A 27,416-nucleotide genomic window follows, 5' to 3' on the forward strand; every position below is an offset into this window, starting at 1 on the left:
CATTTCTTGAAGAACGTGAATCGGGTCTAAAATCAATTGTGCAAGTTAAGGGGCACGGCCCTTTTTAAATCTGATTTATAATCCGTATTATTTACTAACCTGTGTTTTCCCCTCTAGTCTAATCCAGGGCCATGTTCCACTCCTCTCCAGGGCTTTAATTTTTGCATTAAGCTTGTGTGCAAGTAAGATTGTTAGAGGCATGCATTCCTCAGTTTCATCAGTGGCATAACCAAACATCAAACCTTGCATTGAGGCAACAGAAAATAAAACATAATACCAAGGCATTTATTTCCATTTTCTGTTCTTGGGACCAGGCATCTGTGACATGGAGTCTGAGTGTAGTGTCACTTGCTTCTTAACACATACACCAGTCTTGAAATCAAACAGCCGACCAGTGTAATCCCTTCTTCCAGGAATCTCTGACCAACAGCATTGCCTGGTTCCCAAGAAATAACTCCATCTCATCAAGAACCCACTCTAATCAGAGACCAAGAAAAAGGGTGAACTCCTGTTGTTTGCACAGCTCCACACCCGCTCCCAAAGCCACCTGTACACACAACCCTCCATAACCCAAAACACCATAGCATGTCCTTTTAAGAATCAAAATTTGCTCACACTAAGAACTTGAAAGACTAACAGTGCCACCTGATGACACCTGCCATAACAAAAAGTTTAATTGTAGCTTTAGCCTTTAGAGTCATTGGATATGTGAAGGCAGCACTTGTTGAAACCAATACGGGCCAGGTTTTCTTGGCCTTGTTATTAATCATGTACACAATATTTAGTTCAAACCCACATGCTTTAATTATCTACCATGTATACATTTAAAAAAAAAAAGACTATACGGTATATTGGACTAGGCTCTAAATGTTTAAAATAAAGACACTTTACCTGGTTCCCAGCTCCAACATCATCGTCACTCTTGCCATGGGAGACAGCATGTTTGATTTCTTCACACTGTTGTTCTAGAGCTACCAGCACTGCACAAGTCTTATAGCCTAATCCTGGTGAAGAGAAGTAGAAGCGAATGATACCACAATATTCTTCTTTTGTTTGTTTTCAGAAATAAGTCAGCTATAAAAGCATCACTTCATAGATAGGACAAAAAAGGTTGGCTGGAGATTTGAGGTATTTGGGTTACAAACACGAAGTGTAGGAATTAACCTTTTGCCAGCAGCTTGGCTTTGTCTCCTCCAGCGGGTAGGCCATGCATAAATATTTGCACATTACAGTCCCCAAGCTATTCTGGTTGTTAAGGCTAATTAGCAGAAGCTCATGCTTTTCATGAGGTGTCAGATTCTATCACAAAGGTGTCACAACCAGAGACATTGTCCATATTCTGTTATTGGTGGACAAATGCCAATGCCTAAAGTCATTTAAGTAGGAAATTTTGAAGAGTGTTGTGAAAGGAAGCAGAGCTTTTATTCATTGTCTCTTGTAAAGGGCACTTGATGAAACTAGACAAAAGTATATCCGAGACAAATTTAGGGAAATGCTGATGTAGAATAGTCACGTTGGGGATTCACTGCTGCAGAAACCCATTGTAGCAACTACATTTGTAGGTATCAGAGGGGTAGCCGTGTTAGTCTGGATCTGTAAAAGCAGCAAAGAATCTTGTGGCACCTTATAGACTAACAGACGTTTTGGAGCATGAGCTTTCGTGGGTGAATACCCACTTCGTCAGATGCATGTAGTACATTGGCAGGAATATTGAAGAATTCCCTTGTGCATGAACTTCAAGTCTCACAGTTTACTCAAACCAAGCCCAATTCTCCTGTTTTTATAATAAGCCATTTGCCTACAGACAAGCCGTATTCCATGCCTAACCATCCTGTCATTTGTGCATGCTCCAATTCTACTACTTCATTGGGAATGGTGGGGGTTCAGCACTTCTAACAATCAATTTCTGAGTGACATGTCAACTCAAGGCCACATCCAATACACATCCATATTTATATTATCTTTTTTCCTCTTGCAGGATCAGAGTCATCCATGATGTTATTTCACTGAGGACTTTACAGAGGAATTTGACAGAACTGACTATGAACCAGGAAGCAAGTACATAACTCACCTTTTGAAGAGTCATCATAGCCTATCCTCTTGAGGGGGTCTCACACAATTTGCTGATAATCCACTACAGCTTTGGAAGTGATCTCTCCACAGAGCAAGATCATCCCTGTTTTGGCCACACATACTGTAGAGCTGAAATAACATTACAGTAAAATGAAAGTTCTCGCTGTGTGTATAGGTTTTTGAAAGAGTATTTGGTCCTAGAAGCAACAGTGTAGTACAGTTTGAGGCTGACTGGATGGAACACGTTGCGGAATTGTTTCAGTAAATAAGTCTTAAGCTTGGCCTAATTTTTAAACTTGTCATCTTGATACCAATCGCAGACTCTTGTCCTTTGCAACAGTGTGGGATGGATCCTCCTGCCTACTCCAGTTGCTTTATACTGTTCTGGCCACCTAAGATTCCCTTGGTGAAACTGAATCCCCTGGTGGTGCCAAGCCAGCAAGACAGCTCCTCCTAGCCCTGGACATGGGGAGAGATCTCAGTAAAGAGCAAGCATCATCAGAATGGCTCTACACTCCATCAGGTGCCTGTTGCCATGACATCTGGCTGTTCAGCAGACCAAGGAGACAATTCATAGCACTTTAAAGTGTGACCCTGTGATCCTGTGACTCTTCCCTTCCAATTGCCTGTTGCACCCACTTGATGCCTCTTATCTTGGTTTAGACTGTAAACTTTGGGGGCAGGAATAGTCTTAGACTATTACTTAGGAATTTAGCCACTGTTGTGCAGAATGTTTCAATGCCTAGACACTTAGGAGCCAAAATGCCATTGACAGCTTATGGGAATTAGGCTCCCAAGTGCTTAAATCCCTTTTGAAAAGAGTATTTAGGCTCCTAAATCAATTAGACATTGTGGCACTGATTGCAGCAATCCCTAAATACCTTTAAAAACCTGGACCTTAGTGTCTACAGCGGCAAGCCCAGCAAGGTCAGATTTTAAGTGAGCCCCCCCAGGTGCTACTACAATACAGTCTCTCAATTTACAGCACGTACAACAAAGTGACTGTCCTGAGCCGCAGGCACCTTTGTCTAAAGTTAAAACACAATCAGATGAAAGACAGGAGCTGCTCCTCGCCCTCAAAACAAAAAACCAACCAACCAAAATCATTGAGCCCAAACAATACCTCTGTCCACAGACCATTATTGCTTATTGGGTGTGGGGCTGGATACCCACCTGTGTTAAATCCAAGGTGGGTCACAACCTGCTATCATAAATGTCCGAGGCACCCCTGTACTCACACCCTTTGCACTACTGCAATAGGTGTACAAAATAAGCCTTGCGAGGTATATGAAAGCTAGTAAGATGCTGATTATTTATATAGCAAAATGCATGTGTTAATTATGAATTCCCTCACTATGATGTTACTGGAACGTGTTTACAGCCAGACAGCCTATCCCAGGTGATAAACAGGTCTGTCCTAGACAAAGAAATGTGAGTTTACCTTAATTTCCATGTTAGCAATACATAGAGCCACCAAGCTAAACCAGCGGGATTTATTCTGATCCTGAACCAGAGAGACAGAGAATCAACATGGCTCCTGCACCTAGGGTGACCAGATAGCAAGTGGGAAAAATCGAGATGGGGCTGGGGCGTAATAGGAGTCTATATAAGAAAAAGCCCCAAATATCGGGACTGTCCCTATAAAATCAAGACATCTGGTCACTCTACCTGCACCCCAGAGAGACGTAGGAGACTGAATTCCCAGAAGGCCTTTCTGACTTGTAAGACTAAGACATCCCTTCAGGGATATAAGGAACAGAGGGAGATTCCATCTTTATTCTTTACCTTAGGAGACAAAGAAACCACATGATTTGATCTCTCTGATGAGTCCTGGCCAGCAAAAGCTGGAAAGGCGACTGTGGATGACAGAATTGAATAAAGACCGTGTATCTTGCTAGATTTTTAGACTTTTAGATTCATATTTTCACTTTTATTTGCTTGTAACCAGCTCTACCTTTATCTTGCATATTTGGTATCACTTAATCCATGTTCTTTGGTTAATACACTTGCTTTGCTTTCATTATAAATCATCAGTGCTCTGTAAGTTCAGTAAAGTGTGTGCTTCCAGCAACCTAGCAAGCTGGAGTGTTTAATATCTCTGTAAAGGCAGCAAACACCACTTTCTCTATGAGGATCTCTACAGTAGGACAACTTTGGGATGAATTCAGAGCTGGAAAGATACTAAGGTCAGTCTGCAAGGAGTAATCAGTTTGGGCAAAACCAGGGTGAAGCTGTGATGGGATACCCGGGGTACAACCTGAAACTGCGGGATAGCTGTGCCCCCTTGTCACAGAGTCCCCAGGCGATGCTCTGGAACTGCTCCCCACAAAGCCAGTCAGGACTTTGAGGAGCCTCCTCTCCCTTGAAGCAGACTGTCTTCAGGGCAAGAAGCTCACACGTCTTCACCTTCCTGGGTCTGACCTTGGAGCATTTAGCATCCTCTGCCCCTCCGTCCACCCAGGCGGGGTCCTGGAGAAGCCAGAGGGTCCTGCACCCCCACTTTGCAGTCAGACATGACTCTTAGCCAGCCAGTAAAACAGAGGTTTATTTGGATGACAGGAACACAGTCCAAAACAGGTCTTGCCGGTACAAACAACAGGACCCCCTTTAGTTAGGTCCATCTAGGGCCCCCAGGGAGGTCACAGCCCTGTCGGGAAGCCCAAGCCCTGTCGGGGCTCCCCTCCATTTCCCGGCCAGGTTACACACTCAGGTATGCTCCCTTCCCCAAGGCAGGCCATCCCAGCACAACTCCCCTGCAACCTTCCCAGGTCAATACTCCCCACTCAGCATTCACATAACACATCAAGAACATTCCCACTTCATCACACTCCTTAACTCTCCAGCCTGGGCTGTCTCTTTCAATGCCTTGTTCGTGACTAGCAGCAAACCTCTTCATGTGCTGTGGTCACTTAGTTAAAAACATGCAGGGAAACGCCCAGCTAAATTACATGAATACTCTCTAAGCCACTCATGAACCATACACAGAGAAACACCAGCAAATTCCCCCAGTCTTGCACCCCAGAAATGTATTGTTTTACATTGCTCAAGACCTTCTCTTGAACAATGCAGGTTCATTAATTAGTTTGCCACTTCATCTAAGAATAATGCAAGTGCACCAGTCTTTCTAATCTGAGCAAATTCCCCATGAATTTAGACAAACTCACTGGTAAAGATAAAACATTAAAATAAGTGTATTAACTACAGAAAGACAGATTTTAAGTGAATATAAGTGGTAGGCATTAAGGTCAAAGACAGCTACCTAAGAAATGAAAAGTAAAACAACAATCTAAATTCTAAACTCTATTAGACTAAGGAGGATTTGAATCAAATAGCTTTTCCCAACCCACTGGATGTCACAAGCAAGTTACATATCTTAATACACAAACTGAATTTCCTTCTCAGTTTGAAGTCTTTGTCTTCCCATTATTATTGCCGCCTTCAGTGTAGGTGGGGGAGGAGAGTAATTGTCTCACGATGCCACTGTCCCTTATTTTATACTCTCAATTCATGTCCCAGGAAATATAGTGGCCCAAACATGTCCTGATGGTCCTAGCTAAGTCATAGAGTTGAGCAATCCCCGTTGTGTGGTGCTTGTGCAACTGTCTCTTGCAGAACTGTAAATCTTTTCTGTACAATTCTCCTGCTGGTCAATGGCTCATGATGGTTGCATACTGCCCATTTGAGTGTGGGTCACCTCCTTTGTTGCCACCGGAGAACTAGCAGCGGGTGACTCCCAGACTCAAGGTAGATGGTGACCAAATACCTTAGTGGCCTTGGTGAATCCCAAAATGTCAAAGGTTTTGCACAATTGTATCAGAGGTGCTGTCTACACAGATGTTTCAGACTCTCAAGGAGAGTCTTGTGAACTTCAGTTTCAGATAGTATCTCTTGGAGTCTCTGGGAAGCCTTAGCTGTCTAGAGGTTTATAGATTAGCAGCACACTCTAGTGATTCTCATCTCCCATTTCTGATTAAAGAGATGCCCTAAAATGATTTTGATTCAAGTGAGATTTTGCTGCACTTGAACTCAGAAAAATTTAGTAGAATAGCTACTCCATCTCCTGATCTATCCTCCTTCAACCTGTGGCAGCATCTTCAGTCTGGATGTACTGCTACCACCATGTCAGCAGTACTTTGATGAAGCAGATGTCTGTCTCAGATTAAGGTGGTGCTGGAAGACAATTTTCAGAGCCCATTCGCAAAAAGAATTAGTTTATGAAACTTCATGGAAAGTGAAATTGAGGCCTTCAAAACTACATTTTCACCTAGTAACTTTTCACCCATATACAATTTAGATGGGGCTACTATAAAGTGGGTGCATAACTGGCTGGATAACCGTACTCAGAGAGTAGTTATTAATGGCTCCCAATCCTGCTGGAAAGGTATAACAAGTGGGGTTCCGCAGGGGTCTGTTTTGGGACCGGCTCTGTTCAATATCTTCATCAACGACTTAGATGTTGGCATAGAAAGTATGCTTATTAAGTTTGCAGATGATACCAAACTGGGAGGGATTGCAACTGCTTTGGAGGACAGGGTCAAAATTCAAAATGATCTGAACAAATTGGAGAAATGGTCTGAGGTAAACAGGATGAAGTTCAATAAAGACAAATGCAAAGTGCTCCACTTAGGAAGGAACAATCAGTTTCACACATACAGAATGGGAAGAGACTGTCTAGGAAGAAGTATGGCAGAAAGAGATCTAGGGGTCATAGTGGACCACAAGCTTAATATGAGTCAACAGTGTGATACTGTTGCAAAAAAAGCAAACATGATTCTTGGATGCATTAACAGGTGTGTTGTAAACAAGACACGAGAAGTCATTCTTCCGCTTTACTCTGCGCTGGTTAGGCCTCAGCTGGAGTATTGTGTCCAGTTCTGGGCACCACATTTCAAGAAAGATGTGGAGAAATTGGAGAGGGTCCAGAGAAGAGCAACAAGAATGATTAAAGGTCTTGAGAACATGACCTATGAAGGAAGGCTGAAGGAATTGGGTTTGTTTTGTTTGGAAAAGAGAAGATGAGAGGGGACATGATAGCAGTTTTCAGGTATCTAAAAGGGTGTCATCAGGAGGAGGGAGAAAACTTGTTCACCTTAGCCTCCAATGATAGAACAAGAAGCAATGGGCTTAAACTGCAGCAAGGGAGATTTAGGTTGGACATTAGGAAAAAGTTCCTAACTGTCAGGGTAGTTAAACACTGGAATAGATTGCCTAGGGAAGTTGTGGAATCTCCATCTCTGGAGATATTTAAGAGTAGGTTAGATAAATGTCTATTAGGGATGGTCTAGACAGTATTTGGTCCTGCCATGAGGGCAAGGGACTGGACTCGATGACCTCTCGAGGTCCCATCCAGTCCTAGAGTCTATGAGTCTATAGCTAGCTTTAACAGATTTGTAAAATGAAATTAATAGCTGTGTAACAGGATGTTAAGATTAACTTGTGTACATATATTGCTTTGAGAGCCTACACAGATTCATAGAGTTTAAGGCCAGAAGAGACCATTAGATCATCTAGTCTGACCTCCTAAACATCACAGGCCATTAAATTTCACCCATTTAGCCTATAGTGAGCCCAGTAACTTGTGCCTGACTAAAGTATATCTTCCAGAAAGGCACCCAGTCTTGATTTGAAGACATCAAGAGATGGAGAATCCACAGCCGCCCTTGGTAGTTTGTTCTCATGGTTAATTATCCTCTCTGTTAAAACACTGTGCCTTGTTTCTAAATTTGAATTTGTCTGGCTTCAGCTTTCAGCTACTGGTTCTTGTTATGCCGCTCTTTTCCAGAATAAAGAGCACTGTAGTACCTGGTATTTTCTCCCCATGAAGGTACTTATATACTGTAATCAAGTCATATCTCAATCTTATTTCTGATGAGCAAAATAGATAGAGTTCCTTAAGTTTGTTCGACATTTTCTCTAGCCCTCAGTTCGCTTTGTGGCTTCTCTGCACCCTCTCCAATTTCGCAATATACTATGATCCCTGCATTCTTTTCAAAGTCACTGATGTCCAAGATACAGTTCCTCTTCTATAGGTATGGCCTGCATTCCTTCGTCCTAGATATATATCCTGGCATTTGTTTGTATTAAAACAAATTATGTTTGAGTAGGTCCAGCTTACCAAGTGATCCAGATCAATCTGTACGACCACTCTGACCTCCTCTTTATTTACCACTTGGTTAATCTTCATTTACCTACAAATTTTATTGGCAGTGATTTTATGTTTACTTCTAGATCATTGATTCAAAGTTTGAATAGCCTCACGTCTAGAACAGATGCAGAACCTACAAGAAACACCCCCATTCACAGACTCCTCTTTGACAACTACTTTGAGATCTGTCAGTTAGCCAGTTTTTAATCTACATAACATATGCTCTATTGATACTGTATAATGCTAACATTGAATCAGAATATCATGCAGCACTACGGCAAATGTCTGATAAAAAAAAACCACTACATTTATTACATACACAAAGTTACCTTTATCAACCAACCTGTAATCTCAAAGAATAAAACCGGGTTTGTTTGACAAGACTTATTTTCCATAAAACCACATTGACTAGCATTAATTATACTCCTATCCTTTAATTGTTCACTGATTCCTGTATCAGCTTTTCCATTATTTTCCCCAGGATTGATGTCAGGGTAATCAACCTGGGACGCCCTGGAACATCCTGCTTGCCCTTTCTGAATACTGGCACATTAGTACTCTTCCAGAATTTCCTTGCTATTCTAAGATTTATTAAGAATTAACACCATCAAGCCAAGGATCTCCTCATCCAATTCTTTTAGGATTTGTAGGTGCAAGTTCTCGGGGCCTGCTGATTTTAAAATATTTATCCCTAGCAGATGCTGTCTAATGTCATTCTCATTCACTAATAGACTGGAAAATACTTCATCATCCTCATGTGATACCAGTATATGATCATGGTTCTTTACAAAAAGAGAACAGAAATATTTATTGAACATATCTCCCCCCCCCCAATATACTTCAACTCTTTATTGTCCTTAGTCCTGCCAGCTTTGGATTTTTCTCTGGTGTTTTTAGCTTCCTTGAGACACTTCAGAACTTCTATTTTATATCCAGTGCTATTTCCCCCTTTGGTATATATTCCTTTTTTCATTTGTAACTATTGCTTTCACTTAACACTGAACCCATTTGGGGTTTTAGCCAAAGTTGTCTTCTTTCTTAATTATGGACTTGTGGCTTTTTGGCCATCTAATAAACAAATCCTTGAATGCAAAGCTATGCAAATGTAGAGTATTATTTATTTTACTCTTTTAAATTTAATTTTTTATTAATCAGCAAAGAGTACTTACCACAAGCAACCTTAGCGTCTGGATCAACTCTGATATGGGCATCAAGGACAGCATCGCTGATCTGATCACACATTTTATCTAGACAAAAAGTAATATATTATTTAGTTTTTCCTTGTAATAAATACTTTTAAAACATAATACAAACATGATCTCCAGAAGTATGGCATGTACTAAGAGCATCAGGTAGGCCCCATAAAGAAGGAGATGTACAAACAGAATTTCCTTCCCAATGGAAATTAAAGTTCTAGTTTTTAAGTACCTGCCTAGATACAAGTTTGGTAACCAAATATACAGAAATGGATTTATGCTTTTACCTTCTCCTCCCCCTCCAGTCTACAACAACAGACATATCCCTACCATCTCCCAATACCTTAGGCTCCCCCAAGTTATAATGAGTCACCAGGAGGGGAAATAGCCTTATGTTCAAATGGTCTGAAAACTTAGTTTCAGGGAAACATGCCACAACCACTGAAAAAGGTATTGAACCAAATGGTAGCTAAGCTTTGGGACAAGGACTATATTTTACTTTGTACAGTGTCTAGGATGCCCATTACTTACTGGAGATTAACTTTTATGCATTATCACTGTACAAATAACCTGGCCAAAAAGGTGAGCAGTAACTAGATCAGAACTAGAAGAAAATGTTAAAGAAAAATACTATACTAGATTGTTTATAAATATATAATTTATTAGAGCAGTGCATTACGCATATGGAAAGACAGATTAGATCCAAAAATCTGTACTGTGTGTCAGCAGAGACCTGATCCAATTAAGTTTGTTGAAAATTTTATTTTCAAACTTCCATTTAATGTGAAAAACAATTCCTCTCTTTTCAGAGCTCTTCTAAGGCAAGAAAAAGTGGAATTTGAAGAGAAGATAAACAGACTGTGAAATGATCATAACCAGGTGTTGAGGTAAGCAGGACTTAATATTCATAAGATAACATTATTTTCCTCCTGTCTTCATCGGCAAACAGGGCAGTGATTTAAGGAAATTAATTAATTGCAACCAGGGTTTACATGCCCCTAATATTTGGAGCAAAGCTAACAACTACGCACAGCAACAGTATTTTTTTCTGTGACAGTCAAGCAGTGACTTAAGATTCAGAGGGTGAGCCCAATCTGCACCAGAGACTTGAAGTCAAGAAGCATCTGAACTCAGTACACCTCTACCCCGATATAACGCCATCTGATATAACACAAATTCGGATATAACGTGGCAAAGCAGCGCTCCGGGCGGGCAGCGCTGCGTGCTCCGGTGGATCAAAGCAAGTTCGATATAATGTGGTTTCACCTATAACACGGTAAGTTTTTTTGGCTCCCAAGGACAGCGTTATATCAGGGTAGAGGTGTACCATGCAAACAAAGAAGTATGTATTTATGCTGAAAAAATCTCAACTTGACATTTTAATGTTACTTCTGGCTTTATTTGAATTACTAGAAACATAGGGCCAGACTTTTTAAAGGTATTTAGGTGCCTAAGCACGCAGATAGATGAGCAGTGCAGTTTCTCTAAAGCACCTAGGCACCCAAAGTCTATTGATGCTTCTGAAAAATCTCATTAGGAACCTACCTGCACCTTTAAGCATCTAAATATCTTTAAAAATCTGGGCCTAATGCTTATCACCATTACTCAAGTTCAAATTAAGAACAGACCAAAATGAAAAGGAAGAGCACCAAGAATTTGTGAGCCACATAAATATAGTGAAGCTTTGGTGTATAATTTTTAAGTCAGCACTCACAGGCTTGTTATGTTGGTGCATATGAGGTACAAGTACAATTCAGTTCAGTGAACAATAGTTCTGTGGTTGAGTATTCATATTCTGTAGCTGCAACAGGAAAGCGAATTTAAATGCTAGTGTGTTTTGTTCTTTTCATATTTGCTTTCCATGAATGATCTTGTGCTAACGCTTTAACAGTGCAAATACTCATGAAAAATCAAGTAAATGTGACTATTGATCAAAGACTAATTCTTTTCCTTTGCTAGTCAGTTGTAAAACTTACAATTTGCTACTTCCTGCAAGGAAGTGCATGGGTGTGGACTTCTGCACCTGTTCAGAGTCTTATTCAGACTCCATGCTAGTGTACTTACTTGTAGGATCAGAACCTTTGTCAGTTACATAAGTCCATCAGCTAGGGTGAGCTGTCGGACAAGAGATAATCACTAAGAAGTTAATGAAGATAGGGCCAAGTTTGAAAATGTTATCTGACATCAATATGTGAAGGTGAAATTCACTCACCTCTAATCTGAAGAGAGGAAAGAACGTTTTCTAGCTAGCAGCAAACTTTGTTCTTTCAGAATGTTAGATATCCTAAGATGCATTCTACATTGCTATGGAATGAAACAAGACAGACAGTAAGACCACCAAAAGCTCTGGAGGCCTCATGTTCTCCTCTCTTTATGCAGGAGAAGAGCCAAGAGAGAAAGCCGACTATAGGAAGCAGTGTTTCATGGCTTTCTCCCCACTAGAAGTCTCCATAAACCACATGCTTTTGTAGCTGTTCCCCCTACTTGCATGTACTGCACACTAAAAACAGCACCTGCCACATAAAAGTGCCATCCTCCGGTGGTTTCCAGGGCTCCCTTTTCCAGGCTAGAGGCCTGTGTGGCATTACTTTTTTAAACTCGCTCTCATCCTGCTCCGCAATACCCACTCCCACCTGATCCCACATTGTTTCTTATATTTTTATCTCGCTCCCATTGGTAAAACCCTTAGATCCCACAAATCCCACATGAGAGACAGACTCCTTCATGCTATTAAAAAAAAATCAGGTAATACATTAATGGAATTCAGACAATTTTTACAACAAAAAGAATAAAACAAATCTTGCTTAAACCATGCAGAAAATACTTTAAACCCTGTTATAATAGATGTAACCCTTCTGCCCCTCTGAGTTGGCAGCAACAAGGGCCAGGTGCAGTATCCAGGGGATCCGTTTCAACAACACAATGCAAAACCGGCTCGAGCCCCCACCCAGTGACCTGGGACAATTACATATCACCCCCTCGGGCGCCTCTAGGAGGCAATACTTCCCCACTCACAAGCACAGAGTCTGAGTGTAGCAAAATCCTTTTAATAAAGGAGGGAAACAATGCAGCATCATGCTGGAGAAACACTACAAACAGGATTATAACACAAACCATAAGCAAAAACTCCCCTCCAAGTACGTTTGGCAATGTCCTTTCCCCCTTAGGGTCTTAAGTCCAATCACCGCGAAATCCAACAACCCGAAAGTCTCTGGTCAGTGCCACCCCAGGAGTTCAAAAGTATATCTGCAGAGTTTTACCCCCCCCAGCCTGGGTGGAAATAGGGGGGTCACACACACATAGAGTGTTAAGGGGCACCGTACGTGGGCCAGGGCCAACTGTTCTGCCTCTTCGTGGAGTTCTGCTCCAGCCTTCACCACAACGAGCTCCACTACACCCACTGTGCTGCTCCTCCAGCCGACCCGTGAGTCACTCCAGCCATCCCTGCAAACCGCTCCACTCTGCTCACTGTTCCATGGGCTGCTCCAACCTGCTCCGCTCTACCAGCCGCTTAGCGATAGATCTTCAGGCTCCCCCACTAGTTAACACAGCACTCAGTGATCTCAGCTCAGTAAGCTTAGCTCTTTTAGTGATTTCAGCTTGTAGTAGGGGAGCCCCAGCGCTGGTGCACCATTGGCCCAATGTGAATTCAGGTCAGCAGCCTCTAGATGGACTCCTAATGGAATCAAAATTAGCTCTGCTCTTCAACAGTGGAGAGGGGAGGATGTGAAAGTGGTGTTCCAGGCCCTCAAAAGGAACCCATACCATCAGGTACACACACCGGTCCCCAACCTCTCTCATTTCAATAGGTTTTGGCACCCATGTCCCTTGTCTAGCAAGTGCTACTTAATTGATGTTGAGACATCTCCGTCATAAAGCAGTCTCATAGTTCCTCATTCACATAATCAGAGTGACAACACTTTATTCCTCCTGCCCCAATAACAAAGAAACTAGGGATCCCAGAGCTGTCAAAATAACCATCCCAGGCTGCCGTGGTCTATGCTAGGTGGGGTGGATGTGCCAATGCAAATACCTAAAATTCCTTTCAACACTCCCCATAATCCACCACCAGATGTCAGGGTAGAGCTCATCCTGACTCTGCTTACATAGACATCAAATCTCTTTCTAGCCATCACTTAAACATAAGTATTAAAAACCTTTACTACAAAAAAGGAACATTTGCTTTACATTGCTGAAATTCTACTTTATGACAAACTGTTGAGAAATTTAGTGTTTTCCCCACAAATTACTTCAGTCTTTTTTTTTCCCTGCTCACCCAATCCTGCCCACAACAAAGTACATTCTACCCTGCCTTACATTCTGTTACAAAAGGCAGCAGACATCATTCATGATATTATCACAGCTTTAGCTTTGAGTTTTTTCATCCAAGCATTAAAAATATAATGCTGCTTTACTCCCAATCTAAGGGACCAAGGCTCCTGTTAAAGACTCAAACTGCCTTGATAAACACTAGGAGACCTCTCCCATTAATGAGTCAAACTCACTTAAGAAGGCTTTCAGATCAATGGGGGGGGGGAAGCTGTGTGAAAAGCAGTTGAACTTAAACAGCAAGTACTGACAACATTTTGCCCTTCAACTGGAGCCCTACTAGGAGGTTAGGATTAGCCTATATGGCTCAAGGCAAGTACAGACTAGTTTTAAGAGGATCAGCATGAGGCATTCAGTAAGAGTGTCTGAAATACAGCTCCAATGGGTATTGCTGCTCGTCGCCAGTGCACTGAATAATTCAGAAGTCCTGGTGCACTGCACAACTGCTGAAGGTATTGCTCAACTGTGAAATTCAGTAACTTCTAGTCTTCTAAGAACACCACAGGGAAAATGCTTTTTTCCCCTTGTAAGTCTTGAAAATGAGATACTATTCAATTTTGATCAAACCTATATGAATAATACTGAATGCTAAACGGAAAGAAGACAAACTTGTCCCAACCGAGCAAATTTGTTGTAAATGACTAAATATACACCATGGCTGGTTCTTGTTTCTCTACTTGGTCAGAAAACCAAACCAGATCAAGCTGCAGAACATGTTCTTCCATGCAACTAGCTGATAAAAGGAAAGACTTGACATTTTTACTTACCAGAATGTCCTTCTGCAACAGACTCTGAGGTAAAGAGAAATATCTTCTCTTTTTTTGAAGTGTTGCTTGACATACTGTAGTATCTTTAGAGAGTCTGTAGGCCAGGAAACACTGCAGCAAACTAGATTTCAGAGGAAACACAGAGAGAAGGTTGTGGGGAAAATGTTAACTAATCTACACAAACAGGTGATGTACTGGTTTCTGTCTGGTCACTAGTCAGAAGTTCAATAGATTTAGATTGCTCCTAGAGGAAGATGAAGAGAACTGCTGCTGACAACAAGGAGGGGATTTTTAGAAGCCTTTTGTGTTTGATGCACTTTTCTCCCATTGACTTCAATGGAAGTTTTAGCAATAACTTCGATAGAAACAGAGTTAGGCCGGTGCTAGGTGCTTTTGCACATCCCTACCCCAACTGTAGGTCCTATTCTTTCCTCTAAAATGGACACAAGTAATATTAAGTGAAACATTTGGAGATTGTGAAGAGGCAGCATGCAGATTTTTTTGTCATGTAAGCATGAGGGGAAAACAGACTTTTCTCTTTGAGCAGTATAGTGTCCAAATGTATTTTGCTTCAATAATGAATTTTATAGAACAATATTCTGTATTTGGGAGGAAAAAAATCCAACCTTTTAAAATTATAAACCCAGTTTTATTCTTTTTCTAATAACGTACAGATGGTAAGTGATGACCCTCTTACCAGTATTTTACTTGAGTCATTGGCTGAGTGAGAAATTAGATGATTAAAACGTGACAATATACTAAGTTATTTTCGGGTCACTGGGAAAGAATTGGCTGAGTATCAGCAATCCCTCAGCAATGGGACTGTGACAAAGTGGGGATTTTCCCTTGTTATGTTGTATGTGAGCCTATGTGAGTCTTACTGTTAAGCCTCTGTGAGTTTTACCATTTTGCATGAATATTTTGTGTGCCTCAGTTTCCCTGTGTGCTGCACCAATGCCTAGGTGGTTGGATAAAGGTGTGTGACTGGGCTGAAACCCTTGGGGGAAGGTAAGGCTGCTCCAGCTGCCTGCACGTAGGCTATGGCCAGTGCCCTTTGTAACTTGAGACCCAGGAGAGGAATGTGACCAGGTGACACTTTGCCTGGGAAGAGGAACAAAGACCAGGAGGAGGAGCAACGGGGGTGTCTAAGGTCGGGTCACTGGAAGTTGGGCACTCTGCTTCGCAGGGACTGGAATGGGGAATCCACGGTGTCTGGCCTGGGATTCCCCCAAGATGGACTTGGCTGAAAGTCACTGATTTCTGGGCTAAATTCTGTTCTACGCTGTGTTCCTGTCAACTAATAAATCTTCTGTTTTACAACGGTTGAGAGTCACTGCTGACTGCAGAGTTGGGGTGCAGGGCCCTCTGGCTTTCCGAGGAGCCCTGCTCGGGGAGACTCGCTGCAGGAAGCGCACAGTGTGGAAGGGGATTCTGAATGCTCCGAGGTCAGACCCAGGAAGATCAAAGCTGTGTAAGCTGTGTAAGCTTCTTGCCCTGGTGACAGTATGCTCAGAGAGAGGAGGCTACTCAAGAGTCCTGACTGGCTTCTTACAGAGCAGTTCCAGAGCATCGGACCTGTGACTCCATGACAGGGACTAAAAGCAATTCCCTGCCTCTGAGGTTCTTTAACTTGTTGATATTTAGGCCACATCTGAAGAGGTGTCTGGTAGACCATCTGGTAGACCATCTCCCCTCCCATCGTGGCCATGCAGACCGAGACCACCACTTTCCTTCCTACTTGCAATCCTACAATACCCCTATAGCATTTCAGCACTGTTTATATTAGTGTTTCTCAAACTGGGTTCACTGCTTGTGTAAGGAAAGCCCCTGGCAGGCTGGGCCAGTTTGTTTACCTGCCCTGTCCACAGGTCCGGACAATCGTGGCTCCCACTGGCCACAGTTTGCCGCTGCAGGCCAATGGGAGATGCTGGAAGCGGCGGCCAGTATGTCTCTCGGCCTGCACCGCTTCCAGCAGCCTACATTGGCCCAGAGCAGCGAACCACAGCCAGTGGGAGCCACGATCGGCCGGACCTGCAATCCGGGCAGGTAAACAAACTGGCCCAGCCCGCCAGGGGCTTTCCCTACACAAGCGGCGACCCCAGTTTGAGAAATACTGGTTTATATAGACAAATACTATTTGGAAAACATAGCATTAAAGATAATTCAGGTGACTGAATAAGCTCAGTCCTTTATGAAATGGTGATTGTACTTGGCTAATTTCATTATGTGTACTGCAGTAACACCTGCAGGCCCCAACAGGGATGAAGGTCCCATTTTGTTAGGTGATGTGCACATGGAATAAGAGTGAATCCCTGCCCCAAGAGCTTAGAGATAAGATTTTCAAGAATTACTAGTGACTTTTGGTGCTCCGTGCTCTGCCTGAGACACTTTAAAGGGGCCTGTTTTAGACAGCAGGTGCTCACTGCCTGAAACACAAGCCTCTAAGGTGTCTCAGGCAAAGCACCCACAAATGGAGGCACCAAAAATTACTCTGAAAATCTTGGTCTATTGTTGGAGTTATCAAGGGAGCACACACAAACGAGGAGGGACAAACAATTAACTGATTGCTCCTTAAATTACTAACCCATCCCAGCACACCAGTTGCCTAGCCCTTGTCAAGTATTGCATACACATCACTGCAGAGTGGATGTGAGGAATTTTCACCTTCCCACTCCCATCAGTTGTGTCTCAGGCTAGGTCATCATTGCAGAGTTAACTCTGGTTATCTGTACTTCAGTTAACTATTCAGGTTAACCTAGCTCACGTGAGGGAAGAACACCACTTGAGCTGCACAGTGATAGTATTAGCAGCTCACTAGTTGTGCTAGCTCGAGCTCCTGGTTGTACCTGAGCCAAGCCAATTCTGGCAGCAGTGACCATCAGATGGTCGAGTTCAAGGTCCTGACAAAAGAAGAAAGGGGAGCAGCAGAATACAGACCCTGCACTTCAGAAAAGCAGATGTTGACTCCCTCAGGGAACTGATGGGCAGGATCCCCTGGCAGGCTAATATGTGGGGGAAAGGAGTCCAGGAGAGCCAGCTGTGTTTTAAAGAAGCCTTATTGAGGGCGCAGGATCAAACCATCCTGATGTGCAGAAAAAACAGCAAGTATGGCAGGCAACCAACTTGGCTTAACAGAGACACCTATTCAGTGAGCTTAAACACAACAAGGAAACTTACGGGAAGTGGAAACTTGGACAGACGACGAGGGAGGCATATAAAATTGTTGCTCCAGCATGCATAATCAGGAAGGCCAGAGCACAACTGGAGTTGCAGCATGCAAGGGATGTTAAGAGTAACAAGAAGGGTTTCTACAGGTATGTTAGCAACAATAGAGTCAGGGAAAGTATGGGACCCTTACTGAATGGGGGAGGCAACCAAGAGACAGATGGATGTGGAAAAAGCTGAAGTACTCAATGCTTTTTTTGCCTCAGTCTTCACAGCCAAGGTCAGCTCCCATACTGCTGCACTGGGCAGCACAGTACAGGGAGTAGGTGAGCAGCCCTCAGTGGTGAAAGAGCAGGTTAAGGACTAGTTAGAAAAGCAGGACATGGGTCAGATGGAATGCCTCCAAGGGTGTGGAGGGAGTTGGCTGATTGCACAGCCATTGGCCATTATCTTTGAAAACTTGTGGTGATCCAGGGAGGTCCCAGATGATTGGAAAAAGGCAAATATAATGACCATCTTTAAAAAAGGGAAGAAGAAGAATCTGGGGAAGTACAGACTGGTCAGCCTCACCTCAGTCCCTGGAAAAATCATGGAGCAGGTGCTCAAGGAATCCATTTTGAAGTACTTGGAGGAGAGGAAGGTGATCAGGAACAGTCAGCCTGGATTCACCAAGGGCAAGTCATGCCTGACCAACCCGATTGCCTTCTATGATGAGATAATTGGCTCTGTGGATATGAGGAAAGCAGTGGACATGATATACCTTGACTTTAGCAAAGCTTTTGATACGGTCTCCCACAGTATTCCGGCAGCAAGTTAAAGAAGTATGAATTGGATGAATGGAGTATCAGGTGGACAGAAAGCTAGCCAGACTACTCTACAGGTAGTGATCGGCAGTTCGATATCTAGTTTGCAGCCGGTATCAAGCAGATTGCCCCAGGGTGGGTTCCTGGAGCCAGTTTTGTTCAACATCTTCACTAATGATCCGGATACTGGAATGGATTGCACCCCCAGCAAGTCTGCGGATGATACTAAACTGGAGGGAGAGGTACATATGCTGGAGGGCAGGGATACGCTCCACAGGGACCTAGACAAATTGGAGGATTGGGCCAAAAGAAATCTGATGAGGTTCAACAAGGACATGTGCAGAGTCCTGTACTTAGGATGGAAGAATCTCATGCACCAATCCAGGCTGGGGACCAACTGGCTAAGCGGCAGTTCTGCAGAAAAGGACCTGGGGATTACAGTGGACAAGAAGCTGGATATGAGTCAACGGTATGCCCTTGTTGCCAAGAAGGCTAATGGCATATTGGGCTGCATTAGTAGGAGCACTGCCAGCAGATCGAGGGAAGTGATTATTCCCCTCTATTTGGCACCAGTGAGGCCATATCTGGAGTTCTGTGTCCAGATTTGGGCCTCCCACTACAGAAAGAATATGGAGAATTTGGAGGGAGTCCAGTGGAGGGCAATGAAAATTATTAGGGGGCTTATGAGGAGAGGCTTAGGGAACTGGGGTTCCAAAGAGGATGGAGCTCAGCTGTTCTCAGTGGTGGCAGATGACAGAACAAGAAGCAATGGTCTCAAGTCGCAGTGGGGGAGGTCTAGGTTGGCTATTAGGAAAACCTATTTCACTAGGAAGGCAGTGAAGCACTGGAATGGGTTACCTAGGGAGGTCGTAGAATCTCCATCCTTAGAGGTTTTTAAGGCCCAGCTTGACAAAGCCCTGTCTCGGATGATTTAGTTGGTGTTGGTCCTGCTTTGAGCAAGAGGTTGGACTAGATGACCTCCTGAGGTCTCTTCCAACCCTAATCTTCTATAATTCTATGTTAAAGTACCACCACTCTCAACACTTCAGTTATAACTCACATTAGCTTTGCAGTGAAAACAAGCCTTCTGTTAGAAGCCACAGCCATATGAGCAGTCAGCTCTTCATAGACCATCAGCAATTGCAAGTAGTGCACAGGCCACTAGTATCAGTTTGGCAATGTCTGCCTGCCCCACCTACTTTGCTGAAGATGAAAAAGCTTTCCGTGCCCTGTGCTGAAGGAACCCAGTGCTCAGACATTTCGGCAATATTTGTAGACCAGTGATTGCTCCAAAGGCTATGTAATCTGGAGCAATAAAAGGACTTTCAACCAACATCAACGAACTTTATAGAGTCTTTCCGAAAATTATTAACTCATTTAATTTATTGCTTTACTGTATTTTTAAACAAAGTACCAAGTAGAAGAGGGAAGACAATGATGCAAACTAAAAATACCCAGGCACTATTTTGAGAATAGTTCCTATGTACTTTTATCTCTTACCAAGTATGAACTGACACATTAATGTTCCTCTACACAGAATTCAGAGACATCACTGGAAGTTTTGAGTGTGAAAGGAATAGAGGATTGGTAGTCTGAGAAGTTGAAAAATTTGAGAGGGTACAGAAAACCCACAAAAACTATTTGAGGACTGGAGAGAGGATCTCAGCTGGCCGGTGCCTGCTGACTTGGGCTCACGTAAAGGGTTGTTTAATTGTGATGTAGACATTCAGGCTTCAGGGGCAGCCCAAGCTCTGGGACACTCCCCCCCTGCGGGGTTCTATTGGCAGGAGCCCAGCCCAAGCCCAAATGTCTATACCGCAATTAAATAGCCCCTTAGCCCGAGACCCATGAGCCTGTGTCGGGTGGCAAGGGCCAGCCATGAGTTTTTAATTGCACTGTAGACAGATCCTTAAAGAGCCCAATCTCTTTAGCTTACCATAAAAACTAAATTGACTTAATTACAGGGGGTAAATATCTTCACAGGGAGAAAATTCCAGGTTTTAAAAGGCTCTAATCTAGTGGAAAAAGGTATTAAAAATCCCAGTGGCTGGAAGCTGAAGCCAGACAAATTCAGATCAGAAATTAGATACACATTTTTAACAGTCAGGGTATTTAACCCTTGGAACAACCAACCAATGGAGGTGTTGGTTTCTTCATTCCTCAAGGTCTTCAAACCAACACTGGAAGCCTTTCTGGAAGATATGACCTAGTCAAACACAAGTTATTGCACTCAGTACAGGGGTCACTGGGTGAAAATTAATGGCTTGTGATATACAGGACATAAGACTAGATGAGCGAATAGTCCCTTCTAGCCTTAAACTCTGTCAATCTGAAGTATTTCTTAGTCCCCAAGAAAGTAAGATCTTAGCTCCAATTCAGCAAACACACACATACATAAGTTAACAGGTAAGAGTGTTCGTATTGACCTCAGTTAGGCTACTCACATAAGTTACTTACGTGCAGGCCCATAGCCAGCCAACCCAAAGGTGGAGAAATACAGGAAACTCTGAAGAGGCCAAAAAAGGGTCTGGGGCTCATGTCCAGAAAGTTTTGAGAGATGACAGTATCCTGGATTTAAAATTAAGACGTTTTAGCTTATCACTTAGCATTTTAACACAACAAGATTTGGCAAATACCAGACACGTGTTGAAGGGTCCGTGCCAACATCCTCTCCCCAATTTGGGTGTCTTTGCCCCCATTCCTTTTCCCTCTCTTTGATCGATCAATCAATCACCTACCCCATTGGCTTGAGTCTCTCACCACCCTGTTTTCTCCTCTGAGAATCTTTACAGTTCTCCCAGACTCTGCCCCTATTTTTCTTCCCTACTTTGAGATGAGGTGATGTCTCTACATTCTTTATAATGAGACCTCTCCATTCTCAAGGGAGGTCTCTTTCCTCCAATGTAATCTTCCCCGCAAGCATACCGTAGACCTCTTTGCTAGGCTGGAAATACCACTGAGGATGTACAGCCAACAGGAGGAGCAGTGGAGGAAGCTGCCATCAGTGGCTAAAAGCAGAAGAGGCATCACAGCTCCCTCTGCTAAGAAGGAACTGCAGGGTTTTTCTGAGCTTCCCCTTTTCCCCCCATCTCATTATTGGGATTTTTGTCTGGGGAGGCAGCAAGATACAATTGGGGAGGCAGAGCCACTTAGCACCTCCTCACTGCAACAGACGTGTTGTATGTGTTAGCATTTGCACAATCAGGGCCTTAGCTTGGGTTCAGGTTAAGAATTTAAACCAGTCACAGTTTAAATACTTCTAGATATGTGATAAACGAAGGGTGTGGAGGGGGTGTGTGAAAGGACTTAGGGTACCCCACAGGGAGGAATTCCCAAGTGCACCTTCCCGGTTCCAAAAGTTTTTGTTTTTGTTTTTGCATCTGAGTGGTAGCAGCATCTACCATCCAAGGTCAAAGAAAAACTGTAACCTGGAGAGTTTACTACCAGCCTGGAGTGGCCAGTATTCATTTTTAGAATCCTTGAGGGCCCCCACCTTCTGTACTCAAAAGTGCCAGAGTGGGGAATCAGCCTTGTCAAGACAGCATTGCATGCAAATAGGTAAAGAAATGTTTACATAGTGAAGAACCCCAAACTGTGTAAATACACATTATGAGGCACTCCATTTCAAGCAGCATTACCTCATTCCATATCCACCTTGAGTTCATGCTCCACTGCTTCTCCTATGGACACATACACTGCATTAATACTGTACTGGGAAATTATTACTAGTACATCCCTGCTACCTTATGAATAAAAGCCAGTGTATGTGTTAAGTATGCTGAAATTATAAATTACAGAAATTCAAGTGGATTGTCACCATAGCACAAGACATCTGCAGGTGATTTTTAAAAAAAATATTTTGCTTAATAGCAAGATCTTTCCCCCATCCCTTTTTCCTGATGAAGAATAGCTGAACTTTTTCTTGCTCAACCTTTTTTTAAAAAAAAAAAATACTTTCAATCTGGGGACCAGTCCCAAAAAGCAGTATTTTGATAGGTGAAAGTTTGTGTGTTATATAAGTAACTGGCAGACCTTTTATCTTGGAAACAACTCAGCAATGTTAATTTTAGATGTAGCTACACACTGCAGCTACACCAACCCCAAACCAAAAGACCCTTTTTTGTCTTCAATAATTACATTTACAGCTCCAGTCCAGAGGCCTGCACCTGTTTCAGCTCGTCAGGCATATTCTGCCAGTATTTATCACATCATTTAAGAGCTCAGCCCAAGAGCACTTTCTTAAAAAAAAAAAAAAAAGTAACTGAATCTTTGCCACAGTTCCTCTCTCCTCTATTTTCCATGTGTGATGGGGTAGTCTGTCCCCTTAAGGGTAGGAGGGCCTAGGGGGTCATTCAAAACCATATTTGGGGTTGGGAATGAATTTTCCTCCAGGGCAGATTGGCAGAGGCCCTGGAGGTTTTTCGCCTTCTCCTGCAGCGTGGGGCATGGGTCACTTGCTGGTGGATTCTCTGCAGCTTGAGGTCTTCAAATCGCAATTTGAATACTTCAATAACTCAGGCACAGGTTAGGGGTTTGTTATAGAAGTGGATGGGTAGGGTTCTGTGGCCTGCTTTGTGCAGGGGGTCAGACTAGATGATCACATTGGTCCCTTCTGACCCTAGAATCTATGAATCTATGAATCCACCCGTCCTGAGGCATGGCTCTTCAGTGGGTTGGGATGCCTGATGTATCCAAGTCCCCCCTGTGTCCCAGCCAATTGGGATGAGCATTTGGAAGAGGACCAGCATATATACTGCTTCCTCCCTCATAGCAGTGGAGAAAATAGCAGGAGAAAGTCTGCTTGCTGAATCCTTCTAGTCTGAAAGCAAAAGGATTGACTGGGAGAAAAGAATCAATGGGAGGAGAAGCTGGCTGAGGCCCTACAGCTGACTGGAATTACACCCAGCTCCCTTACACCCAGCTCCCAGGAGGAGAGATGGGGATTCCTGGTTTCAAGAGAGGAAGAGACAGGCTGAAGTATATCCCAGCTGCAGGAAGAGGGCTAGGGTCTCATGAACATGGGGAAAGGAAGCCTACTTGGTCCCTTTTATGGACCCAGAGTGGGAGTGAACTCAGGATACTAAAAAATGTGTTTGTGCTCTGTAAAAAGAGCTAGTAAACCAGACCCCTCAAAGGAGGTATTTTGTCTGAACTAATGTGATCTGAGTCACTGGAAAAAAACCAAGCAGGCACTGTCCCTGCCTGGCCACAGGAGGGAGTGCTGGACAGCAGCAGACATTTACGTGTGTTTGAAGGAAGGATCTACTCTAAGGCTATGTCTACACTACAGGATAAATTCGAATTAGCTTAAACCGATTTTATAAAACAGATATTATAAAGTCGATTGTGCGCGTCCACACTAGGCACATTAATTCGGTGGTGTGCATCCATGGTCCGAGGCTAGTATCAATTTCTGGAGCGGTGCACTGTGGGTAGCTACTGTAAAATAATGAGGCCAATAACATCGATTTGCGTCCACACTAACCCTAATCCGATATAGTAATATCAATTTTAGCATTACTCCTCTCATTTTGTAGGAGTACAGAAATCGATTTAAAGAGCCCTTTAAATCAATATAAAGAGCAGTGTAGTGTGGACGGGTGCAGCATTAAATCGATTTAACGCTGTTAAAATCGGTTTAACAGCGTAGTGTAGACCAGGCCTGAGACATTACTATAGAAATGGTTCTATGTTAGGGTTAGCAACTTTCTCATCACACAAAACCAAACATCCTCACTCCACCCTTTCCCAGGACCTGCCCTCCCCTGCCCCTTGCCCAAGGCCCCCCCGCCACTGTCTACATTCCCCCTTCCTCAGTGCTCGCTCTCCCCGATGTTCACTCACTTTCACTGGGCTGGGACAGGGGGTTAGAGTGCAGAAAGGGGTGAGAGCTCTAACTGGGAATGCAGGCTCCAGGGTGGGGCCAGAAATGAGAGGTTCAGGGTGCAGAAGGAGGCTCTGGGCTGGGGCAGGGAGTTGGGGTGCAAGTGGGGGCGAACAAACTTTTTGGCCTGAGGGCCACATCTGGGAATAGAAATTGTATGGCAAGACATGAATGCTCAGAAAATTGGGGTTGGGGTGCGGGAGTGGGTGAGGGCTCTGGGGTGGCGCTGAGGGTTTGGGGTGCAGGAGGGTGCTCCAGTCCGGAGAGTGGGGGTGAGGGATTCAGAGTGTGGGAGGGGGCTGCAGGTTGAGGCATGGGGTTGGGGTGTGAAGGCGATACAGGCTCTGGACTGGGGGTGAGGGCTCTGGGGTCGGGCTGAGGATGAGGGGTTTGGGATGCAGGAGGGGGTTCTGGATTTGGGAGGGTTCAGGGCTGGGGCTTGGGGTGCGGGTTTACCTCAGTGGCTCCCTGCCTGGGCACTGTGGTGTGCCCCAGAAGTGGCTAACAGGTCCAGCTGTTAGGTGCAGGGGGAGAAGACCCCTTGTGCTGCTCTGGCCCACAGGCCCCTCCCCCCCAGCTCCCACTGGCCACGGTTCTCAGCCAATGGGAGTGCAGAGCCAGTGCTCCAACAGTGCACTGACCCCCATGCCCTCCTCCACCCAGCCTAGGAGCTGGACCGGCTGGCCACTTCCGGCTGCAGCATGGGACTAGCCTGCCTTAGCCCTGCAACACCACTGACCGGGCTTTTAACAGCCCAGTCGGCGGTTGTGACCGGAGCCACCAGGGTCCCTTTTCGACCAGGTGGTCCTGGCCACACACACCTGGCAACCCTATTCTATGTTTGTCTCAGTAATTTCCATATCTTTAGCTCAGTTGGCACTCTGTTCTCCAATTCAGCTCTTCAAGCTCAGTCTAATGAAGTGAAAGATTATTTTCTTCATCCACCAGCAATAGATTCTGCAGAGAAAATGTTGCCTTCAATAATACCTGTGTAACCCTATAGCTTTAAGTGGGGTGGCAAAGAAATAATGAAGATAGTGTGATTGCACAGGCAATGGTGCTTACAGAATTTAATTCTGCTGATAAACCAACCAGGTACAAACCCACTTCATTTTGCTAGAACTGTGTTTTGCAGGAGTAAAAAGTAGTCTGATCTTATATGCATTAAATAGAATAGTTATGACTGAATCCACAGAGGCAGCAGTGAAAATGCACCTTTTTATACTCTCATTTCTCAGATTAGAACTATTCCATACTTATGGTTGAAGCTATCTCCCCAAAACATAAACCCATTTTTCAACTTCTCCCCAAAACAGATAGTGGGAGTCTTTAGACAGTATTTGTATTTCATTCTACTCAGCTTACACTACCTCAGCCTCAATTCTGAGGCATAAAATTTGCAAACTTATATAGTTTAAAAATAGCTTATAATTTTATTCAAGTGACCACTTTTCAACTTTGTAGAACACTAACATATAATTTTTCACTACAGAGAGCCACATATTACTTGCTACACAAGAGAAAAGCACAAGCTTACAAGAGCTACGGCAATTTACATAAACCTGCAACACCCCATACGAATAAGTCTCACAGTACCCAGCAATTCATCCAATTATAGAAATTCTACTCCAGCACACCATAACAAAAAATTTAAATATATTACCAGTATTATGGCCATCCCAAACACCCCCAGTCAGGACTGGACCCTACTGCACACTGTACAAAACAGAGTTGACATTCTAATTTAAAAGAAGGATGCAACAAGTGGAACAATAGGAAATATGCAACAAGGGGAACAATGGATAGCGTCATCATCTTATATATTATCTTTATATACGGACATATATAAAGGATACACTATTCACTAGGCTAGTTATATGCATGACTTATTTCTGACAATGTTAAGAAACTACTAATTAACTGCTGAAGGAGACACTCCTTCAAGGTGAGCATACCAGCTGCATCTTGCTTCATTTCTAGTCTCTGGCCTTTTCTAGGCCTCTGGACACATCCCACCCCTGGCTCCTTCCCCAGACTGAGGACTGAAGAAACTGCCAGACACGCTGCTCCCCCTGGCTGTCTCACTGTTCTGTGCAACAGGTTTCACTTATAACCTGTGCCCCTTCCCAACAGGCTTTGCTTGTGCTGTTGCCTGACCTCTAGGAACTAGTGCTCTCCTCACACACCTACCCCCCCGACACAGCTCTGCCTGTACTGACCCCCCCACCCTCAGACCCCCTACTTCCAGAGACCCAACTCTGCCTGTTCTGTCCCCCCACCCCTCAGACAACCAGCTCTGCTTGTTCTGTCCCCCTACCTCTCAGACCCCCCCCCACTGCCAGAGACCCCCGAGACTCAGCTCTGCCTGTACCAACCCCCCGACTCCCAGAGACCCAGCTCTGCCTGTACCGACCCCACACCCCTCAGAGACTCAGCTCTGCCTGTACTGACCCCGCACCCCTCAGAGACTCAGCTCTGCCTGTACCAACTCCCCGACTCCCAGAGACCCAGCTCTGCCTGTACGACCCCGCACCGCTCAGAGACTCAGCTCTGCCTGTACCAAAGCCCAGAGACCCAGCTCTGCCTGTTCCATCCCCCTACTTCCAGAGACCCCCCAGGTTAATCAGATGTCCCGATTTTATAGGGACAGTCCTGATTTTGAGGTCTTTTTCTTATATAGGATCCTATTACCCCACCCCCTGTCCCAATCTTTCACAATTGCTGTCTGGTCACCCTAGACACCCCCCCACCCCCCCCAGAGACCCAGCTCCGCCTGTTCCACCCTTCCCCGACCCCCGCCACTCCCAGAGACCCAACTCTGCCTGTTCTGCCCCTCTCCGACTCCCAGAGACCCAGCTACGCCTATACCGACCCCCCTCCCCCGCAGCCAGAAACCCAGCTCTGCTCCCTTTATCGACCCCTCGATCCCTCAGACCCGCCCATTCCTAGAGACCCAGCTCTGCCTGTTCCGTCCCCTCAACCCCGCCCCCCAGAGACCCAGCTCTGCCCCCTGTACCGACCCCCCCGCCCCCCAGAGACCCAGCTCTGCCTGTT

General features: G+C 44.2%; 2 long non-coding RNA genes across 2 annotated transcripts; both read right to left on the reverse strand.

Moving 5' to 3' along the window:
* Window positions 1–290: 290 nt before the first annotated feature.
* Window positions 291–11,759, reverse strand: LOC115653423. Its single transcript, XR_004000918.1, has 5 exons — window positions 11,627–11,759; window positions 9,388–9,465; window positions 2,072–2,202; window positions 892–1,004; window positions 291–477 (listed from the first exon to the last, which is right to left on the reverse strand). It is a non-coding gene; the product is annotated as an uncharacterized LOC115653423 (long non-coding RNA).
* A 2,756-nt stretch (window positions 11,760–14,515) lies between these two features.
* On the reverse strand, window positions 14,516–26,549 carry LOC115653424. Its single transcript, XR_004000919.1, has 4 exons — window positions 26,318–26,549; window positions 22,117–22,158; window positions 20,936–21,046; window positions 14,516–14,631 (listed from the first exon to the last, which is right to left on the reverse strand). It is a non-coding gene; the product is annotated as an uncharacterized LOC115653424 (long non-coding RNA).
* Between the last annotated feature and the right edge of the window lie 867 nt (window positions 26,550–27,416).

The sequence above is a fragment of the Gopherus evgoodei genome, chromosome 6 (genome assembly GCF_007399415.2).
Source record: "Gopherus evgoodei ecotype Sinaloan lineage chromosome 6, rGopEvg1_v1.p, whole genome shotgun sequence".
Classification (NCBI taxonomy): Eukaryota; Metazoa; Chordata; order Testudines; family Testudinidae; genus Gopherus; species Gopherus evgoodei.